The 15349-nt window shown below is 37.5% G+C and overlaps 1 protein-coding gene across 1 annotated transcript in view; it reads right to left on the bottom strand.

The window, feature by feature from the left end:
- Window positions 1-15349, bottom strand: part of B3GALT1 (beta-1,3-galactosyltransferase 1) — a 936189-nt gene that overhangs the window by 127889 nt on the left and 792951 nt on the right. The gene's annotated exons all lie outside the window — the stretch shown is intronic.

Genomic DNA, 15349 nt, shown 5'->3' with positions numbered 1-15349 from the left:
ACAACGTTTCTTGGAAAGAGGGTATGACAATAAGTCGTTGGATGATAAAATCGAAGAAGTCAGTAAGATCAAGAGAGAGAACCTCCTGAGTTATAAAAACAAACCAAGAAAAACCTGGGATGATGAAACAATCAACGTGCCTATGATATCCGAGTACTGTGAGAACAGATCCATCCTGGAAAAGATTATTAAGAAACATTGGGCGATACTCAAAGATGATGACGTGATTGGGGAAAGGCTGAATCCACATCCGAGATTCATTTATAGGAGAACTAGGAACCTGAAAACGATGATAGCTCCTAGAATACCTAGGAAAGGAAATAATAACGACACGACCAATCACCAAGGAAAAAGCATTAAAGGCTTCTACCCATGTCCAAGCTGTAAAGCTTGTAAGAACGGACGAAAAACAGATACTTTCTCATCACATCAGAGAAACGAGAAACATAGGATCAAAGAGTTGATCAGATGTAGCGACAAAAATGTGATCTATCTAGTTTCCTGCTCCTGCGGATTACAATATATAGGGCAGACATCAAGGGCCCTCAAAGATAGGATCAGGGAACACATCCTATGCATAGAGAAAGGCAGAATAGATACCCCACTCTACAAGCATTTTGCAACTACCCACAAGGGGAATCTGAAAGATTTTAGTTATTTTGGGATACAGAAGGTCAAAAAAGACTGGAGAGGAGGAAACCATGAGCAAAAACTACTATTCAATGAGTCAAGATGGATATTTATGATGGACTGTCTATACCCTAGAGGTTTAAATCAGAAAGAAGACCTTGCACACCTGATCTCCATTAAATGACATCTATTAAATAACAACCACCATCCATCTCAGAGTGCTCAAATATGATATGACCTAAGTTAGAGAGATAGGATCCCAACATGCGACCGCTAAGTTGGTTACCCCACACAGTATCCCAACTAAATATTTACCTCTGCATTCATCACTATTTTCTATGTACCTATAAAGGGAGATCCAATACATGAAAGCTATAAACTAGAGTGGAAGTGAAAATCGAAAACACTAACCCTCTCCGTTTCCTATAAAAACCAAGGGAAATGTAAAAATTCAGAGTGGGCATAATACTTGTTCTGTATTACAAAATGTTAGTCGCTCATTAAAGAACAAAATCATATCAGAGAGAGAAACATAACATCAGGCATAGGACAATTTGGTCACAAAGATACATCAGCACCAATGAGTAAATATACAAGCATAAGTACATTTGTCAAGTAATTAACACCTGGCAACAGATCCATACACGGGAATAATAGACCTAAAGAATTGCGACAATGTCATATTGCATACACCCAGCTTTGTCAAACTGAACACATTCAGTATGACAACTTTAAAATTGTCATATTGAACTAAAAAAGTATCATAGAAAAGAAAAAACCCTGTATTCATACACTGGTCTATACATAACATTCCAATGTAGGACTACTTAATGTGTGAAATGAAATATCATAATTTGAAGATTTTGTATCTTGTATCGTCTACCCCACGTCTGCCCCAAAGTCAAACAGAAGCCATCACTTTGAGTGTATTTACGTCTGATCTTACACCAGCTGATTTCTGGTTAATGGTCACCTAAAGTCCTTTATATACACATACAAATGTAATGAAACCCTCCCAATTAGATTTGAGCTTACACCTTCACTGTGAACAGATAGGAAGATCCTTGATCCCCCTTGAGACATTACAGTTTGTCATCCCACCATCGGCGGTGAGATACAGCATTAGGATGCAATAAACGTCTCACAATGTTAAGTTAGATAAACATTGCAGGTCTATACTTTATCAAGGTCATATATGACTCAATGGCTCCTTGAGAATACCCATAGGCTTTATTTTCAAAAGAACTAGAAGGAAGCAGTGAAACGGCTATCCATTACGAAAGTATGAACAAATAAAAGTAAATTGTAAAGCTATTCAATATTAGGATCCAAGAATGTGCCTAGAATTAAGAAAGTGAGTTTTATTAGGATCCAAGAATGTGCTTAGAATTAATATAGCGAGTTTTATTAGAAGCAGTTTTACTATAAGCAGTGACAGATCAGCATCATAAGAAATTACATATATTATTCAAAGAATTGACTATTCCCAGTAACCAATTCTATTACATATTGGCACATTGACTCTGACATTATATGTTATAGACACATAGAGACAATGAGCCATAGTAAGATCGGGTAATACCGAATATCTGAGAAAGATCTGTAGTCCTAATAAGTGAGGGAACTACATATCCCATAAGTCAATGAGGAATATGATGCTGCACCTTCCGGTCATATGATGCAGACCGGTGGACCAAAGAACTTCCGGTCACATGATAGAGACCGGTGAATCGAATAAACTATGTCTCCCAAAAGCTAAAACGGAAGTTGATGCCGCGATACCAGGCCACTTCCGGTCATAGCAATTTACAAAATAAGATCGCATTTGAAATTAAGTTTTTGACATCAACAGGGGCAATTCATAAATGAGAACCAGTCCATGTAAATAAATAAGCAATTTGAGCCCAAAGAAAGGGGAAACCCGCCCAGAAATCTAACTGAGTTAACACAGAATATAATAATAACAACATTGACAAAATGCTACTATTACCTAATAATGAAAATAAAAAACAAATAAATAGGAAAATCTAGATTTATACTAGAATTTGTGGCAATAATAGGAACCAATTAACCTTTAAGATGGGAAAACATAAACATAACATAGGAAATATCCCAGAGATGCAATGGGTGAAACAGGAAACATAACATAGGAAATATCCCAGAGATGCAATGGGTGAAACAGGAAACATAACATAGGAAATATCCCAGAGATTCAATGGGTGAAACAGGAAACATAACATAGGAAATATCCCAGAGATGCAATGGGTGAAACAGGAAAGGGAGGTGCCTCTAAAAATGGCGCCAAAACAGCACCAATCATTTCAACACTGACCCTACTTAAAGCTCCCAGATTTTCTGATACAGTATAGTCTTGAGAAAGGCCTAGTCTAGGCCGAAACGCGTTGGCATACTGGTGAGCTTGGTTTTAATTACCTATATTATATATCATATACAGTGTTGCACTATTTGTTTCTATTTTGTTCCCTTTTAGGTATTTTATCGATGTATTTGTTTGTTATGGATCTTACCAAGGATTTTTAACATCTGAATTAAGGATTTGTTTTCACTAGATCTTTAGTGCTTTTTAATATTATCACTGATTTTCTATTTTTGTCTTTTGATATTTTTGTCTTTTGATTTTTGTCTTTTGATTTTTGACCTTTGTTTATCATTTGAATTCAAGTTTTCCACATGGATTTTTTCACAAGTTATTTTATTTTTTATTTTTATACACCTCACGGATTTACAATTTTTTAATTTAGCAGCTGAACCACAATAATTTGACCCACTCAACGTTTACATTCTACTATTATTGACTTCACGTTATATTTCTACACGTCACTTTGGAGGAAACACTACTGGATTCACTTACATATAACCGGTTGAACATTTGAACATTTTTTATGTACGCCAATTTTTGTGAACACTATTTTTTGTGAATGCTATTTTTCTTTTTTGTGAATGCTATTTTTCTTTGTTGAAAACTATTGTGTGCACTCAATCACTCACTTAGGTTGTTTATATTATTGAATGTACATGTCCTTCTAACTCCTCATCACTGGCTCACTAAGTCAGCGTCACATGCTATACTCCATTGGATATTTTTAGATATTTTTAGATTTGTTTATTATATATATATATATTTTTTTAAGTCAGACATGGATCCATGCGTCTGATTGCCATTTGTAAATTTTTATATGTATTAAAATGTACCTTTTACTAGCCTTTTAAGCTTTTTAGCGCTTACTCTCTCCCCATTTTAACTTTTGTATTGTTAGCCTACTAGGAGGCTATATAGTTAGTAAGCTTAAGGCCCTGGGTGTAGCGCTCGGTCCACTTCTCCTGTTCTTATAGCTTCGGACAAACACACGGCCTTTTATATTATTGGATATATATAAAACAAGGAAAAGGGGACAACACTCTCAGACCGGACTGGGTACACATCCCATGACTCCTAAACCCTAAGCAGGCTCAGCTTTTGGTGCTATAGCACTCTCTTAAAGCTACACTATTTCCAGAATCACAGGCAGTTAACCCCAGGCTTGCCTGGGTGCAGGTCCATAAGCTCTCAGCTTGGAAGAGACCTTGACGTGGTACCTGGGCTTGTCATATATGGCCAAATGCGGTCACTGACTCTTCCAGTTTTGCTTTTAATCTTAGCTGAGAGCTTGTGAGCAAGTGTGGGACTTTTTCTGTGTGTTGTATTGTCTGTTTTGTAATTTTCCCTATGGACCTGTACCCAGGAAGGCCCGGGGTTAACTCTGGAAATAGTGTAGCTTTAAGAGAGTGCTATAGCACCAAAAGCTGAGCCTGTTTAGGAGTTATGGGATGTGTACCTGATCATGTCTGAGAGTGCTGTCCCCTTTTTCTTGTTTTGCATATACCCAGGGTGAATGCATAAGTCTGTGAACCCTGACTTGTTCCCAGTTTGTTTGATTAAGAGCTTGCATTTGTGTGCGTGGCTGCATTTGTGTGGCTGTATTAGGCCCGGGGTTAACTGCCTGTGACTTTGGAAATAGTGTAGTTTTAAGAGAGTGCTATAGCACCATTTTTAGCTGAGAGCTTGTGAGCAAGTGCTGGACTTTTTCTGTGTGTTGTATTATATATATATATATATATATATATATATATATACTGTATATATGTGTGTGTGTGTTAATATGGGTATATACACATATTTAAAAATTCTGCAATCGCTGCACAACTTACCACCTTCGCTGACGGCATCAGAGTGAGGCTCCCATTGGAGCCTATAGAAGCCTGCTCTAGTGAGGTCACATTCGCATTGTGCTTAACTTGTAATACCATTAGCATATTGATGACGATCTGGCTTTCTCCAATTGTTGCGTGCCTCACAAGCTGGATGCCAAAGGGGGCACCAACAATTAGAGGAAGCCGCATTCGTCATCAATCTGCTAAAGAAAGCAGGACCTGCGGGCGGAGGATCGCCGTTATGTTAATCATACGCAAAAAAATTGCATCTTTGTAAAGTTTCATGAATAAAAGTGCCCCTGTTTTTAAGATTATTTTTAGATACCGGGCACTCATTCATTAAACTTTACAATCACTTTAAAACTAAGGCAATTCACATAAGGATCCATTAGCAAGGGTAAAATAATTGTTTAGTATATGTTATGACATAAAGGGGCAAAAATGATTGCTTTGAATGTATTACTAGAAGCTGGAGGAGAAAATATCTGATGTGTTTATTACTTGCAGCAAAGGGGATAAAAGCCCAGCTCTTGTGCAAAATATATATATGATGTGAGCTTGGGAGAGGTCTTGGGTATAGACTAAGGTAGTTTTGACGAGGAGCCATTGGGCTCCATGTACGAAGCAGCAAGAGCTGCTCCGGAGCCCTTGCGGGGCAGGAAGTATGTGATGATACATACAGGCCAGCGGACAAACAGATCCGTAGCAAAGGCGGACGGACAACTTTGCAAGTTGAGAAGCTGTCTGCCCGTCTCTTAAAACATGATGCCAATTGTGTGACCTCTCTCAGAGGCTTGCTGATTTGTCAGCTTCTTTATAAGATTTATCAGTTTTAATATTTGTTTTTGGAATAGAACTTAGCAAAGGTATGTAAATAAATCAACATCTGTTTAATTTTCCAACATAACCTCTTATTAAATACAATAAAATATGACACACTATCTAGCTTTAGTCTAAATTTCTTACTGATATTAAAGAATCTAATTCATTGTTTAAATACTAATTGTAATCACAAACACATTTCATCAAAATATTATTGTTTGTTTAGCATGCAACCTACAGAACAACTGATTTGTTTTATTCTACTGACTCTATTCTATCATTTACTTGTAATAATTGAACAGTAATTTACTGGCTCTGCACGATTCCTCTAATTAATCACTAGCTTTTTTAATAATGATATTGAGCCATTAGACCGTGAAGTTTAACACATATAGAACTTTACTTCAAATATATTTTCCAACATGGGGCCAAATGACAAGTAGCGCACAATATTGCATTTTCGCTCATGCACAACACCGGCAGAAGTAAACTTTTAACGTGCACTGGTTAGCATGTGTAGTACAAGTTGAAAGTAAAATGCGCACCAACTTCAGGACTTAGAATATCGCAATTCACTTACTTCTCCCCATAAACCTCAATGGAGAGTGCAAACTGGAAAAAAACTAACACTTATCTACTGTGCGCTAACCCGACAGGAGTAAAACCTAAAGCTCTAACCTGTAGGTAGTTATGAATAATTTAGATTTCAATGTTCTTCACATAGAAGAAAATGTTCTACTATTTTTAAATAGATATTTATATCTATATCTGATATATATAGATATATATATCTATACCTATATATTTAAATATATATTTTCTGTAGGTGAAGAACATTGGAATGTAAAATATTTACAGTACATACATAGTAACACACATTTTTTAATATTAAAATATATTAAAAATGTTTTTTCTTGTTTTCAGGTATTTAAGTGGAATGGGCTCCACAGTATATATACATTTGTATATATGTGTATATGTGTGTTTAAGCAAATGTTGTTGTGTTTAATTGTTTATCTCACTATGTATGATTCTGCATGTGAAGAAGAGACACACATCTTGTTACAATATAATGTTACGAATCATTTTTTCTCTTCATGACAGTGATTTTTGTTAATCAGACCCTTAGTACAGTTTACTTTTACAAAACACTTCACTATTTCTACCTACTGCAAGAGTGTATTTTAATCTTAATTGCAATTTCTAGTGTTTGTGTTTATCTTGTAGATGATTAATAGCCTGATGTATCATTGGAGAGGTGTGCTACAGCTCTTCGTCCCCAAAAATGATATATATATTTTTCTGGCAATGGGGCCTATTTATTAATGTGCGAGCGGACATGATCCGATATTGCGGATCATGTTCGCCGCACATCGATAAATGCCGACAGCATACGCTGTCGGCATTTATTATTGCACCAACAGTTCTTGTGAACTGCTGGTGCAATGCCGGCCCCTGCAGATTCGCTAGCAGGGGGTATCATACAACCCAATCGTATTGGATCGGGTTGATTTCCGGCGATGTCTGTCCGCTGCCTCAGAGAAGGTGGACAGGTTATGGAGCTTCTCAATACCAAACATATTAGAAATACATTTATCTGTGCCTATTTCAGTTACCAAAAAAAAATAAATCCATGGAATCTATTTTCATACAGCAATTCATTTCGATTTCCTTGTCAGGCTAACTAGAAGACCTTACCATTTTTGTTTTTTACAAATCTAGAGATCCATTAAAGCCATATGGAAAATATCTTTCACCCGAAATATTTTATTGTATCTTCATATGCTATGCTCTAACTTTTTAGTTTAATCCTAAAAAGGTACAGATTGTAATCTAATGGTAGACACAAAGTTTAGATTGGAAACACATATGGTGACATGCTAGAGAAAATTCATGTACTCCCATGCTGACACACTCATCCCAAGGGATAACATAAGTTTGTACAACAAATGCCACCATGTTTTTTTATTATTGGGCTTAGAAATGAGAATAGGATTTCAGAACTAAATTAATGGCGAACTGTTCGTGGTCTACGTCTGTACCCAGTTCTGATGATCAAATATTTATAGCAAAATATCCTTTTGTTAAAGTACATGAACTTCTGCAAGTGATTATAAATACACATCGAAATGGAAGAAAAATGTTTAAAAACTCTAAATGACAAGAAAAAAATGTGCTTGAACCAGGCCACATTGACATGGTTTCTTTTTAATGTTTATTATTCTATTCGCAATTCAAAAAATGAATTATTAATTTGAAAACTTCAAAAATACTGTTGTCCTTGAAATGAATGTGCTTATATAAATTGATAACACAGATCATAAGATCTGCCAACAACAATGTATCACACAAGGCTGTTAGAAGTGTATAAAGAATACATTAGTCCTGCTACTTTTCCACTTACAACTAGAGTTTCATATTCTTGTCTGCCTGCAATTTTGATACATTTTCTTTTATGCATGTATTGAAAATTGTAAGAGAAATAGAAGTAATAAAACATACAATGGTACAGTGTCCATTTTGCTCCTTCCTCCAATACTCCCTCCTTCCTCCTTTAAAACTCCATGCTCCCTCCTGCAAAACTCCCTCCTTTTTCCTCCCTCCCCCAAAACTCCCTCCTCCATCCTTTAAAACTCCATGCTCTCTCCTGCAAAACTCCCTCCTTTCTCCTCCCTCCCCCAAAACTCCCTCCTCCATCCTTTAAAACTCCATGCTCCCTCCTGCAAAACTCCATTGTACCTCAGTTATCAGACATCAGGTATCAGACATCAGGAGTCAGGCATCAGGTATCAGACATCAGGACTCAGGTGTCAGACATCAGGAGTCAGACGTCAGGTGTCAGACATCAGGTATCAGACATCAGGAATCAGGTGTCAGACATCAGGAGTCAGGCATCAGGCATCAGGTGTCAGGAATCAGGTGTCAAACATCAGAACTCAGGTGTCAGACATCAGGTGTCAGGAGTCAGACATTAGGTATCAGACATCAGGTATCAGGTGTCAGATATCAGGTATCAGACGTCAGATGTCAGACATCAGGTATCAGACATCAGGACTCAGGTGTCCGACATCAGGTGTCAGGAGTCAGACATTAGGTATCAGACATCAGGTATCAGACGTCAGGTATCAGATATCAGGTGTCAGACATCAGGTATCAGACGTCAGACATCAGGTGTCAGACATCAGGTATCAGACGTCAGGTATCAGACATCAGGTGTCAGACATCAGGTATCAGACATCAGGACTCAGGTGTCAGACGTCAGGAGTCAGACATCAGGTATCAGACATCAGGAGTCAGACATCAGGTATCAGACATCAGGAGTCAGAGATCAGGACTCAGGTGTCAGACATCAGGTATCAGACATCAGGTATCAGGACTCAGGTGTCAGACATCAGGTATCAGATGTCAGTTATCAGACATCAAGACTCAGGTGTCAGATATCAGGACTCAGATGTCAGACATCAGGTATCAGACGTCAGGTATCAGACATCAGGTGTCAGGAGTCAAACATCAGGTGTCAGACATAATTTTGAAAAAATATCTGCTAATAATGTATTTTTTTTTCATCAGGCAATCATATAATCCTTCAACTATCAATGCCATCCTATTATATTTTTTATACAATATTAGCTATCTACAGTCAGAAGCTTATATAGCGCAATCGTACAATGGATAGCGCAGGGTGCATTATTTTTGTTGGACCTGGCATTTGGTTTTACAAATGTATGGTTATATATTTTAACCAAATCATCTTAACAGGGCCAAAACATTTTTACAATTGGATGAGTTACAATATGCGTAACAACAACTGAAAGTGCTTTACCCCTAAGTAGTATATGGGTAGATATAAAAATTGATATACAAATATATATCTCAACAAACCTTTAACTGAATAAAACATTTATACCTTGAGGCCTATTTATCATATGTCTGTCAGACCTGATCCAACAGCGCGGATCAGGTCCGACAGACATCGCTAAATGCGGAGAGCAATACGCTCTCCGTATTCAGTATTGCACCAGCAGCTCTTGTGAGCTGTTAGTGCAACGCCACCCCCTGCAGACTCGCGGCCAATCAGCCGCCAGCAGGGGGGTGTCAATCAACCCGATCGTACTCGATCGGGTTGAATTGCGGCGATTCCTGTCCACCTCATCAGAGCAGGTGGACAGGGTTATGGAGCAGCGGTCTTTAGACCGCTGCTTCATAACTGGTGTTTCTGGTGAGCCTGTGGGCTCGCCAGTAACACGGGCCCTCAAGCTCCATATGGAGCTTGATAGATAGGCCCCATCATCTTTATTAGGATCACTATGCAAACATTTTTAGCATGGCCTATACCATTAATCGATAGTGCAGGGAGTGCTATTAGCATGCTCATTGCACTTGTATTACAAGCGGTGAGTTAAACGTAGCACTAAAGCTCAATCCAAAATACAGTTGTAAACATTAGCACTTTTTAGGGACCTGAGGTAAACCCTTAGAGGCCAATTTACTATGCCCCAAATGGGGCCAACTCGCCCTGTTTCCGAGTGAGCCTTCAGGCTCGCCGGAAACAGAAGTTAAAAAGCAGCTGTCTTAAGACTGCTGCTCCTTAAGCACCTCTGACAGGTGTACAGCAATCAACCCAATCAAATACGATCTGATTGATTGACACCCCCTGCTAGCAGCCGATTGGCCGCAAATCTGCAGGGGGCGGCATTGCACAAGCAGTTCACTAGATCTGCTTGTGCAATGTTCAATGCCGACAGCGTATGCTGCCCGCATACAGCAATGTCTGTCAGACATGATACGCTACAGCGCGTCATGTCAAACAGTCATTGTTAAATCGTACCCTTATTATTAATAGTAGATCACAAAACTACATGATGAACTCCACCATTTGTGTACCTCTGCTTAGCACTTGAGCATTATCCCACAAGAGTTTTTTACCACCCACCCCCCAGAGAAGTCTATTATTTGAGGAATTTAGTGCAGCTGCACTATCCAACATGCAGATGTTAGCACTTCCTAGCCTATCGTTCAAATTCATTAACATAACTTTGGACTTGATATGAGTACAAAAAAAAAAAAGCTGTATTGATTGTGGTTAAGTGATATTAATGCACAATAGTGCTAATAATTTTGTGCTCCACTAAAAATCTACGCCTAAATATATACACAAACAAAATAATCTAAAACACCAAGGACATAATATATATGAAAGGGAGATTAAAATTAAGTTGAAGCTGTTTAAATTGATACTGAAGCAATAATAAAAAAAAAATTTGTGTGCATAACTCATCCACAGAGATACAATATTCACTGGCTGATAAGGACAACTTTCACAGTGCACAAGGACACACCCCAAAGAAATAAGTCAGTTTTACAAAATTAAAATAAACTGTAGTACATTTTTGATGCAGTAAAAAATAACTTATAAGATAGAAACTTGAAAGTCATCTGATACTTATGTATACAATAGCCCTTTCACATCTCTGAATACCATGTGTATGTAACCTAACCTTATGGGGCATGATTGCTCACAGACTATATTGTCAATTTTAATATTTTCAAAGTATTGTTTTAAAAACATGTTTTTCATGTACTGTTTGTATAAGCACAGTTTCCAGTTTTGCATAATCGGAAAAAAAAAAGAAAATCACACTTATGATATCGTATATTGGATTCCAACTGCAGTGAAATTGTAATGGGTAAACCCACTCCCTCATCCCACTATATCTGCATAGAAGATACGCAAATACAGTCACAACCTTGTGTTTTACAGTGATTGAACTCACTTTCACAAAGGTGCAGTCCTGTTAAGGAGTTAAATAATGCAGGCACAAGAATTGTAAACTGTTGTGACCATGTCTGGACCTAGGGGGATATTTATCAAAGGTCTGGCGGACCTGATCCGACAGTACGGATCAAGTCCGCCAGACCTCGCTGAATGCAGAGAGCAATACACTCTCCGTGTTTAGCATTGCACCAGCAGCCACCCCCTGCAGATTCGCAGCCAATCAGCCGCCAGCAGGGAGGTGTCAATCAACCCGATCGTACTCGATCGGGTTGATTTTCGGCGATGTCTGTCCACCTCCTCAGAGCAGACGGACAGGTTATGGAGCAGCGGTCTTTATACCGCTGCTTCATAACTGCTGTTTCTGGAGAGTCTGAAGGCTCGACAGAAACACGGGCCCTCAATCTCCATCCAGGGCTTGATAAATGGGCCCCTTAGTGTGCATGAAGGCTTATCCCCTTTAAAAACCTAGTCACAATGGCACAATTTTGTTTTAACATCTTCTATGCAGACACCATTTTGTGAAAGAGCAGGTTCAGTACTTTTAAAATCCCATATAAGAAGATATCATAAGTTCTTCTATTAGAAACCCATAGTTTTCTTTTTGTTTTCATATCATGCAAAACTGGAATTTGTGCTTTTACAAACAGTAAATGTAAATATTGTCAAAAACAATACTTGTAAAATATTAACAATGACAAGATAGTGAACGAGCAGTAGTGCCCAGTATGTCCATAGTGCCAAGTTACAACTGGCATTGAGATGGTTTAGCAGTGGTGAGGATGGAAATGGAAATGCAATTGGTTCCTTTTGAACTCCCAATTACGCAATCCCATTATAAAGGTATGAAGAGGCCAATATTGTTAGTGACAATCACAACATTAATAGAAAGAGATTTGCTACACAGCAATTGTAGATTTTGGGATTCTGATCTCACTTTGCCTGTAGATCCCCTTAGCTGTACAGGATATTATGTACTCAACACATATACATATGTAAATGAACCTATGTAAATGTATGCCCTGGCCACTGCAGACAGCCTATACAGTACTAATGAATAAATCTTTAATGAATGAATACCATGCATGCAAATGCGCATCTCAATTTTATTGACTGATTTGAACAGTCAATAGGATGTAAGCAGCTCTCATACTATTGGCTGATTTGAAGTTATCAGCCAATACGAATGCAAGGTCCCCCAATATAAAAGGGGTACCTTGCATTCAATCTTCAGTGTGCAGAGGACGATCGCATGAAGCGGACCCTCCACGTCCCTGATGACCGCCACCGCCACTGAGGACCATAGCTCCGGATCCGCGCATCGAAAGACCACTCTGCACCTCCGGCAAGAAGAAAGAAGATGGTCCTGCGATGGAAGAAGATGGATCCACCTGGATAAAGACTTTTCACCCGACTGGAAGAAGATGCATCGCCTGACTTGAGTAATGGTGAGTACCTATTTTGGGCTTAGTGTTTTTTGGGATGGGATTTTTTTTTAGATTAGGGCTTTTTTATTCTTATGGGCAGTAAAAGATCTGATTGCACTTTTAAGGGCAATGCCCATACAAATGCTCCTTTAGGTGCAATGGGTAGATTAGGCTTTTTTAGTTAGGGTTTTTTATTTTAGGGGGTTGAGTGGGAGGGGGGCGTGTAATTTTAGGGGGGACTTTGTATTGTTTTTAGTAAAAGAGCTGATATCTTTAGGACAATGCCCTACAAAAGGCCCTTTTATAGGCTATTGGTAGTTTATTGTTATATTAGGGATTTCTTTTTTATCTTGGGTTGGCTTTTTTGCTTTTAAGGGTGTATTAAATTAGGATTACCTTTTTTATTTTGGATAATTTTGTTTTTTATCTTCTATAATGTTATTTTTTTGTATTTTTTGTAATCTTAGCATTTTTTTATTTTTGTAATATTAGTTTTTTTTTCTCAGTAATGTTAGATTTTTTCTGTGTAATTATAGATTTTTTATATTATATTATATATTATAAGTAGTAGTGATGTGGGGGGGGCGGCGGTTTAGGGGTTAATAGCTTTATTTTATTAGTAGCGATGTGGGGGATGGTGATTTAGGGGTTTATAGGTTTATTTAATTAGTAGCAATGTGGGGGGATGGCAGTTTAGGGATTAATCGGTTTATTTTATTAGTAGCGTTGTAGGCAGATTGCGGTTCAGGGTCTATTAGACTAGTGGATTATGTTAGTTTGTTAGGTTTTTGTCAAACTTTCTTTTCTCAATAGACTTCAATGGGCATTGAGAAAATGCGGTAGTGATTTCGCAATCGCAGAGGTTATGATTTTTCCTACATTTTTTTCTCCATTGATCTCTATGGGGGAATACGTGCATGAGCAGGTCAAGCCAGAAATTGGATTTTGTGCGGTATGCGGCTTACCACACCATACCACACAACAAAAGAAAGTTTTATGGTGACTTGTAATGCCGGCTGTATGGAAATAGTGGTATGGCCCCATTTCATGCAGTGTATATGCAACGGCTATACCACACAACTTCTAATCTTGGTCATCATGTTCTATACACATCAATCAATAAGCATCAATCAGTGTTTTATAAAAAGTATAATCTGCCCAATAACCTGTGACTTTTCACCATTGTCCCTGTGTTCATACTAACACACTTCATAGTTCTATGGTAATCAAAACCATTTCAAAGATATAAATTACCACATATCTTATGCTGGGAAAAAAATAAACTAATTTGCGTTTAATTATTTTCAATAGCAAATCTTACAAAAACATTATTTCTAATTTATACTTTCTTTTTTTCATCTGGAATCAATTTGGTAATTAAAATAATATAGCATGAACTTGTACTCATCCCTAGAAAAAAAAATCTCATAATCTGATAAATATACAGCACTGAAGAATAGTTTTCACAGATTTCAAAGAAACAAGAATGTTATTGGAAAATATATGGCATCCAACACTATCATGAAGAAACAGGATTTGCACTTTATTGTGTGACAAGATAATAGCTACTGGGTAATTGTCAGCTGGTTGTTCCTTAACTGAAATAAAATGTCATCTAGTAAATAGACCATTATTACTTGACAAAAGGAGCAAGTGACCTTGAAACATTATTTTCTGTTCATCGCTTCCACAGATCAATAAAAATCATGTTTGCTTGCAACATTGTTTATTTACTGTAAAGTTATACAATAATGTAAACTGAATTACAATATGAGGCCTACTAATGTGACATACAACTGTTAATGAATTGTGTTTTTTTTTTATCAAATCCATCTGAAAATTAGTCCCACATAAGACTGCAACAGGTTGCAGAGCAAACGACTGATCAGTGCTTATCATGTATATGATAAATATAGCTAACGTGCTTTTGTGTTGGTATTAATAATATATTTATTCATTCATTTGTATGACATGTCTGGTCTTTCTGAGCAAAGAGGAGCATCTGAAATGAGAAGGGTTATGTCTTCAGTTAGTCCACAATGTTCAAAGTTTCCTTGTGAACATGTACATATTGTCTGTATGTACAAATGGTTTTATTCATTATGTACTCCTTTGCAAATTCTATGAGTTTGTTTAATTTTTTGGGAGACTTAAGAGAGTGTATATACACATATAAGCATAAGTTATCATTTACTCTTGTGAACGCATAATTGCTACTATTGTCTCACATCTCACAGTCACTATGTATAGCAGGTTTGAGTTACATATTATTGAGATCATATAGTAATTTGTATCAAGTATTCAGCAGGGTTGTGGTGGGTGTGCATTTCTTTTAACCAATTGATGTATAGTTTAAGCATATAAATAGTATGAGTGCCATTGCCAGTAAGGCTATGACTATGGCTAAGGGCCGAAACGCATAAGCCAGCTGGTGTTACGCTACCTGACTTCTTTGCTGAGTTGCTGTATTCTTCGTATGGATTTT

This window comes from Bombina bombina, chromosome 1, assembly GCF_027579735.1.
Source record: "Bombina bombina isolate aBomBom1 chromosome 1, aBomBom1.pri, whole genome shotgun sequence".
NCBI classification, from domain to species: Eukaryota; Metazoa; Chordata; class Amphibia; order Anura; family Bombinatoridae; genus Bombina; species Bombina bombina.
This window is presented reverse-complemented; position numbering and strand designations above follow the sequence as displayed.